Source organism: Crassostrea angulata, unplaced genomic scaffold (assembly GCF_025612915.1).
Source record: "Crassostrea angulata isolate pt1a10 unplaced genomic scaffold, ASM2561291v2 HiC_scaffold_3, whole genome shotgun sequence".
NCBI classification, from domain to species: domain Eukaryota; kingdom Metazoa; phylum Mollusca; class Bivalvia; order Ostreida; family Ostreidae; genus Magallana; species Magallana angulata.
The window spans coordinates 203,825-210,890 of record NW_026441568.1 but is presented as its reverse complement, the minus strand read 5'-3'; the positions used below and the strand labels follow the sequence as shown (position 1 = coordinate 210,890).

At 40.7% G+C, this 7,066-nt stretch overlaps 3 long non-coding RNA genes across 3 annotated transcripts in view; 1 reads left to right on the top strand and 2 right to left on the bottom strand.

The window, feature by feature from the left end:
• LOC128168543 (uncharacterized) overlaps positions 1-7,066 on the top strand; it is a 44,803-nt gene that overhangs the window by 4,930 nt on the left and 32,807 nt on the right. The window lies entirely within an intron of this gene.
• Positions 239-1,446, bottom strand: LOC128168545 (uncharacterized). Its single transcript, XR_008241403.1, has 3 exons — positions 1,163-1,446; positions 583-668; positions 239-335 (listed from the first exon to the last, which is right to left on the bottom strand). It is a non-coding gene; the product is annotated as an uncharacterized LOC128168545 (long non-coding RNA).
• LOC128168546 (uncharacterized) lies at positions 2,159-4,949 on the bottom strand. Its single transcript, XR_008241404.1, has 3 exons — positions 4,877-4,949; positions 2,491-2,576; positions 2,159-2,243 (listed from the first exon to the last, which is right to left on the bottom strand). It is a non-coding gene; the product is annotated as an uncharacterized LOC128168546 (long non-coding RNA).

The window sequence follows — 7,066 nt, the reverse complement described above, 5'->3', positions numbered from 1 at the left end:
CTTCCAATGCATCTGAAAATCAAGGGCATATGATTGAAAACCTTAAAGACCTGCACCACTTCTTTGAATCTCAGAGAAAACTAACTGCTAAGGCTCCATTCAGCAGTCACATGTTTCCTGGAAGAACGAAAGCTATGAGAGAATCCATGCAGAGGAGATTTGCCCTGGACCTGAAGCTTAGATGCAGGACCGAGTAGGAAAACTGCTACAAACACTACTCCAGTGACTTACCTTTGATGAAACGGGCCATGTAAACTGCTGTCTGTTCCATCATCAGCTGCTACCAAGGACAGTGCGGAAAGTCCTGCCAACTTCATTCCTTCTCCTGTCGCGGACTGAAAAACAACAAGTGGAACTCTTCAGTGTTGCCTTGTGACTTTGAATTAAGCATGACAGAAGACATGTGCTTGTTAAAAGACTGTGTAAATCTGACTTTAAGACTTAATAATCTTGATAGAATTAAATATCACACTTGTACACAAAAATCTGAATCTGTTAATAGGGCATAGTTAAAATCAAATCCAAAATGTATTAAAAGTAGTAGAAATTTTGAAAGTAGAATACATAAAGTTGTGCACTCACTCAATCAGGGTCATGGAAATTCAACATTGGAACTTTGTAAATCTGTAGGGGCACCTGTTGTAAAAGGAAGTAGAGTGGTCCATCATCTAAAACAACAGCAAAATAGGCAAAATTACTTTAAAATGAAACAAAAACTATTAAAATATAAATTCCAAATAAAATTTTATAGATCTAAAAGATATCAGCTCTATGATAAAAAGTCTAAAGACACTTATAGTAAGTCACTAACAGATCCAAAGTTAAACAGGAAGTAGCTAAGTGGGGCGGGGCGGGGCGGGGCGGGGCGGGGGGGGGGGGGGGGGGACCACCAGCCCAGTACAGTGTTTATGTCCTATAAAAAGGCTGAGTGAAGAAGAGTTTCAGGATGTCGTACAGCAGCAGAAGGATGGAATATTCACAATAAGCGATGCTGAGGGTAGAGGCAGTCAAATGAAGATTTTGCGACCCGGGCCGAGTGAAGTGCAGCTGGTAGACTCCTACATGGATGCAGAGTCACCGAACCCCAATTCCAGACTTTTCAAAGTGCTCCATCAATAAAAAACTGCTAAACTATGGAACCATGCATTTAAAGAGCACTCACAGAAATTCCCAGACTGTGACAGTTCACTGGACTAAAACCAGCATGGGGAGGAAAAGAGAGGCCTGGCATGGATCCTTTCCATTCGATGTAAGAAGTGCCATTACACCAGTCACCCTGAAAAGCTGTACGAGGAAGTCAGTCGATCAGGAAGGGGACGGTGAGCCGCACAGTTTAATGTTGCCATGGCTGTCGGCCACTTGGGTACCGGCCTTACAACAGAGGGCATGCGTGGTATGCTTCTTTGCGCAAACATCGAACCAGCATCAGCCACCAACATTCATCAGACCTGCAACAAAGTAGGCAAAATCATCACTGATGTGAGCAAAAACAGCATGAAGAAAATAAGGCAGGACATTCAAGAGCTTAACGAGAAATGTGGACTTGCCAATACACCTATAAGAGCGGAAGGAGATGCCCGGTATAACAATGCCACCTTCAGTGCGATAGGGAAAACACCATTCCAAGCTGCCACACAAGTTACATACACATTAAGTGAAAATGTTACCAAGAAGAACAATGTTGTGGCAGTGTTTTGTGGCAATAAACTGTGCAAGAAAGGCACCCATCTTAGAGCCAAGGGAAAGGAATTTACCTGCCCCGGACATGAAGGCTGCACTGCAACCATTCCTCCAGAGACCACCATTAAAGACAAAAAGAGATGGGCTGCGGAATGCATCAGTGAGCTGCAAAGTGATGCTGTCCACTCATCATTTCCCATTTCACCAGTGATGGAGATAGTGCTGCTACTTCCAATGCATCTGAAAATCAAGGGCATATGATTGAAAACCTTAAAGACCTGCACCACTTCTTTGAATCTCAGAGAAAACTAACTGCTAAGGCTCCATTCAGCAGTCACATGTTTCCTGGAAGAACGAAAGCTATGAGAGAATCCATGCAGAGGAGATTTGCCCTGGACCTGAAGCTTAGATGCAGGACCGAGTAGGAAAACTGCTACAAACACTACTCCAGTGACTTACCTTTGATGAAACGGGCCATGTAAACTGCTGTCTGTTCCATCATCAGCTGCTACCAAGGACAGTGCGGAAAGTCCTGCCAACTTCATTCCTTCTCCTGTCGCGGACTGAAAAACAACAAGTGGAACTCTTCAGTGTTGCCTTGTGACTTTGAATTAAGCATGACAGAAGACATGTGCTTGTTAAAAGACTGTGTAAATCTGACTTTGGGACCTAAAATTCTTGATAGAATTAAATATCACACTTGTACACAAAAATCTGAATCTGTTAATAGGGCATATTTAAAATCAAATCCAAAATGTATTACAAGAAGTAGAAATTTTGAAAGTAGAATACATAAAGTTGTGCACTCACTCAATCAGGGTCATGGAAATTCAACATTGGAACTTTGTGAATCTGTAGGGGCACCTGTTGTAAAAGGAAGTAGAGTGGTCCATCATCTAAAACAACAGCAAAATAGGCAAAATTACTTTAAAATGAAACTAGAGGTACTGTGAGCAAGCTCACAATTGATACCCCCCGCTAAGATAAAAATCATAATGCGTGTATTTTTCCAATTATAGGAAATATTGGATGAATCTATTTCACCGTCTATTTTCTTTAAATAACAACTGCTCTATTTTTTTTCAAACTGTTGGTCATAAGCAATAATTGTGTGAAGTAAGAATATTCAATGCTTCTCCATCAGAAAGATAATGACCGGACACAAATTTTGCACTTTTTCTGCCAGTGACCTAGACCTTGCCCAAATGACCTTGGGTCAAGGTCATGACACACCCTTTGGTCCTAAGCAATATTTGTGTGAAGTTAGAACATTCAATGCTTCTCCATAAGAAAGATAATGACCGGACACAAATTTTGCACTATTTTTCCCAACGACCTTGACCTTGCCCAAATGACCTTGGATCAAGGTCATGACATACCCTTAGGTCATTAGCAATCTTTGTATGAATTAAGAACTTCAAATGTTTCTCCATAAGAAAGATATGGGCCGGACAAAAATTTTGTATGTTTTTTTTGCCAGTGACCTTGAACTTGCCCGAATGACCTTGGGTAAAGGTCATGACACACCTTTAGGTCATAAGCAATCTTTGTATGAAGTAAGAATTTCCAATGTTTCTCCATAAGAAAGATATGGACCGGACACGAATTTTGTATTTTTTCTGCCAGTGACCTTGACCTCGCCCAAATGACCTTGGGTCAAGATCATGACACACCCTTAGGTCATAAGCAATCTTTGTGTGAAGTTAAAACTTCCAATGTTTCTCTATAAGAAAGATATGGACCGGACACGATTGCACAGACAGACGGACGGACAGACGGACGGACAGACGGACAAGGTGATTCCTATATACCCCCCAAACTTCGTTTGCGGGGGGTATAACAAAAACTATTAAAATATAAATTCCAAAGAAAATTTTATAGATCTAAAAGATATCAGCTCTATGATAAAAAGTCTAAAGACACTTGTAGTAAGTCACTAACAGATCCAAAGTTAAACAGGAAGTAGCTAAGTGGGGGGGGGGGGACCACCAGCCCAGTACAGTGTCTATGTCCTATAAAAAGGCTGAGTGAAGAAGAGTTTCATGATGTCGTACAGCAGCAGAAGGATGGAATATTCACAATAAGCGATGCTGAGCGTAGAGGCAGTCAAATGAAGATTTTGAGAGCCGGGCCAAGTGAAGTGCAGCTGGTAGACTCCTACATGGATGCAGAGTCACCGAACCCCTATTCCAGACTTTTCAAAGTGCTCCATCAAGAAACAAGTGAAAAGCTGTCAATGTAACACCAAACCGGGTTTTCTTTTATGTGAACTGTATCCATAATCCATGTCAACCCGTATCCAGTGAAATGGATAAGGTGAAAGGGTACATGTACCCTATATGCAATATTTTGCCAAAAAATGACTAAGTTCAAAAGCTAGTATTTTTTTCATTAATAATCAGAAATTGAAATACTAGCAATATGCACACCTCTGATATATGTACAATTGATCTGCAAAAAACAACTTCCTATCTTGAAAACTGTAGGAGGAGTTATCCGTACAATGAAGGTACCCTATATGCAATATTTTGCCAAAAAATGACTAAGTTCAAAAGCTAGTATTTTTTTCATTAATTATCGGAAATCTAAATCCTAGCAATATGCACACCTCTGATATATGTACAATTGATCTGCAAAAGAACAACTTCCTATCTTGAAAACTGTAGGAGGAGTTATCCGTACAATGAGGGTACCCTATATGCAACATTTTGCCAAAAAATGACTAAGTTCAAAAGCTGGTACTTTTTTCATTAATTATCAGAAATCGAAATCCTAGCAATATGCACACGTTTAATATATGTACAATTGATCTGTAAAAGAACAACTTCCTATCTTGAAAACTGTAGGAGGAGTTATCCGTACAATGAGGGTACCCTATATGCAATTTTTTGCCAAAAAATGACTAAGTTCAAAAGCTGGTATTTTTTTCATAAATAATCAGAAATCAAAATCCTAGCAATATGCACACGTCTGATATATGTACAATTTATCTGCAAAAGAACAACTTCCTATCTTGAAAACTGTAGGAGGAGTTATCCGTACAATGAGGGAACCCTTTTGGCAGCCGCACGCCCGCCCGCCCGCCCGTACGCCCACCCGCCCGCCATTTTCACCATTTTAAAAACCGGATTTTTCCTTTTGAAAACCCGGTTAAAAACTGCTAAACTATGGAACCATGCATTTAAAGAGCACTCACAGAAATTCCTCGACTCTGACGGTTCACTGGACTGGAACCAGCATGGGGAGGAAAAGAGAGGCCTGGCATGGATTCTTTCCATTCGATGTAAGAAGTGCCATTACACCAGTCACCCTGAAAAGCTGTACGAGGAATTCAGTCGATCAGGAAGGGGACGGTGAGCCGCACAGTTTAATGTTGCCATGGCTGTCGGCCACTTGGGTACCGGCCTTACAACAGAGGGCATGCGTGGTATGCTTCTTTGCGCAAACATCGAACCAGCATCAGCCACCAACATTCATCAGATCTGCAACAAAGTAGGCAAAATCATCACTGATGTGAGCAAAAACAGCATGAAGAAAATAAGGCAGGACATTCAAGAGCTTAACGAGAAATGTGGACTTGCCAATACACCTATAAGAGCGGAAGGAGATGTCCGGTATAACAATGCCACCTTCAGTGCGATAGGGAAAACACCATTCCAAGCTGCCACACAAGTTAAATACACATTAAGTGAAAATGTTACCAAGAAGAACAATGTTGTGGCAGTGTTTTGTGGCAATAAACTGTGCAAGAAAGGCACCCATCTTAGAGCCAAGGGAAAGGAATTTACCTGCCCCGGACATGAAGGCTGCACTGCAACCATTCCTCCAGAGACCACCATTAAAGACAAAAAGAGATGGGCTGCGGAATGCATCAGTGAGCTGCAAAGTGATGACTGTCCACTCATCATTTCCCATTTCACCAGTGATGGAGATAGTGCTGCTGCTTCCAATGCATCTGAAAAGCAAGGGCATATGATTGAAAACCTCAAAGACCTGCGCCACTTCTTTGAATCTCAGAGAAAACAGACTGCTAAGGCTCCATTCAGCAGTCACATGTTTCCTGGAAGAACAAAAGCTATGAGAGAATCCATGCAGAGGAGATTTGCCCTGGACCTGAAGCTTAGATGCAAGACCGAGTACGAAAACTGCTACAAACACTACTCAAGTCACTTGCCGTATTTTCCCGACGACCTGTCGATGCGGATGACTCGTTGAATTCCTCATTTTTGGCCAAAATTTTAACAAAATCCTACGATACGTCGATTTAGACCATACGTCGATCTTATCACTTCAAAATGGCGTATAAAACTGCAGTTACATTATCAGTGTATGATGCCACGATGTCCCCGATATTGCTACCAATTATTATCAATGATTAACAGTTAAACAATTATGCTTTATACTTATGAATCATATTTTCAAATACCGGTAACATCTACAAAGTCGCTTGCATTTTAAACAATTCCCGATATCGCATGTTATGCTAAACTAAACTTACTTTGTCAGAAATATTTTATTCCCAAGCATTAAAATAATTATCCACTCTGACTATCGCCAGTGTATTCGCCATTACATAACTAGCCACCTGTTGACTCAGCGCGTGGTCAATGTTTGTTTAACAATTTCCGGTGTCATGGGCATGCCCCTGTCTTGTGTCCGACTTCAAAGGGGGATCTCAAGTGCAGAAAGCTTAGCAATTACTATATGATTTGATGAAACTTGTTTACTTTGTATCCAGTAATGCAGTTACACGCTATTGTTTTACATAGTCACTGTTAGAAATACAGTACCTGGCCATAATACAGTACGCAAAATGGCCGCCGTGTCAGTAAAACTTTTTCACATTTGGAAGATTTGTTTGTTATTTTTTCACATGATTTAAAGAAAATTTCTCTTACCTTATCAGTACTTGGTAATATATCCTTTTGCCTTTATTACAGCCCTTAATCTTTTAGGAATTGACGTATACAGACTTTTTATAGTGTCGGAAGAGATCGAGGCCCATATTTCTTTAACAACGCGAATCAAGTCCTGTCTATTTTTGATTTCATGTAAGCGGTGTTCTAATCGAATCTTAATTGTTCTCCATACAATTTCAATAATGTTAATATCTGGTGATTGACTTGGCCATGTAAGTGTATCTATATTATTTTCATCTTTCCATGCAACCGTCTGTCTAGTCTGATGTACGGGGCAGTTATCTTCTTGCAACATCCACAGACTGTCACTGAATTCTTTCGCAACAATTGGCCACAAATTGTTATCCAAAACAGAAATATACTTCTCGGAATTAATATTCCCCTCAACTTCTATCAAAGTTCCAACACCATTGTATGATAAACAGCCCCAAAACATGGCTGATATGCCAGAGTGGGGGGAGTGACTG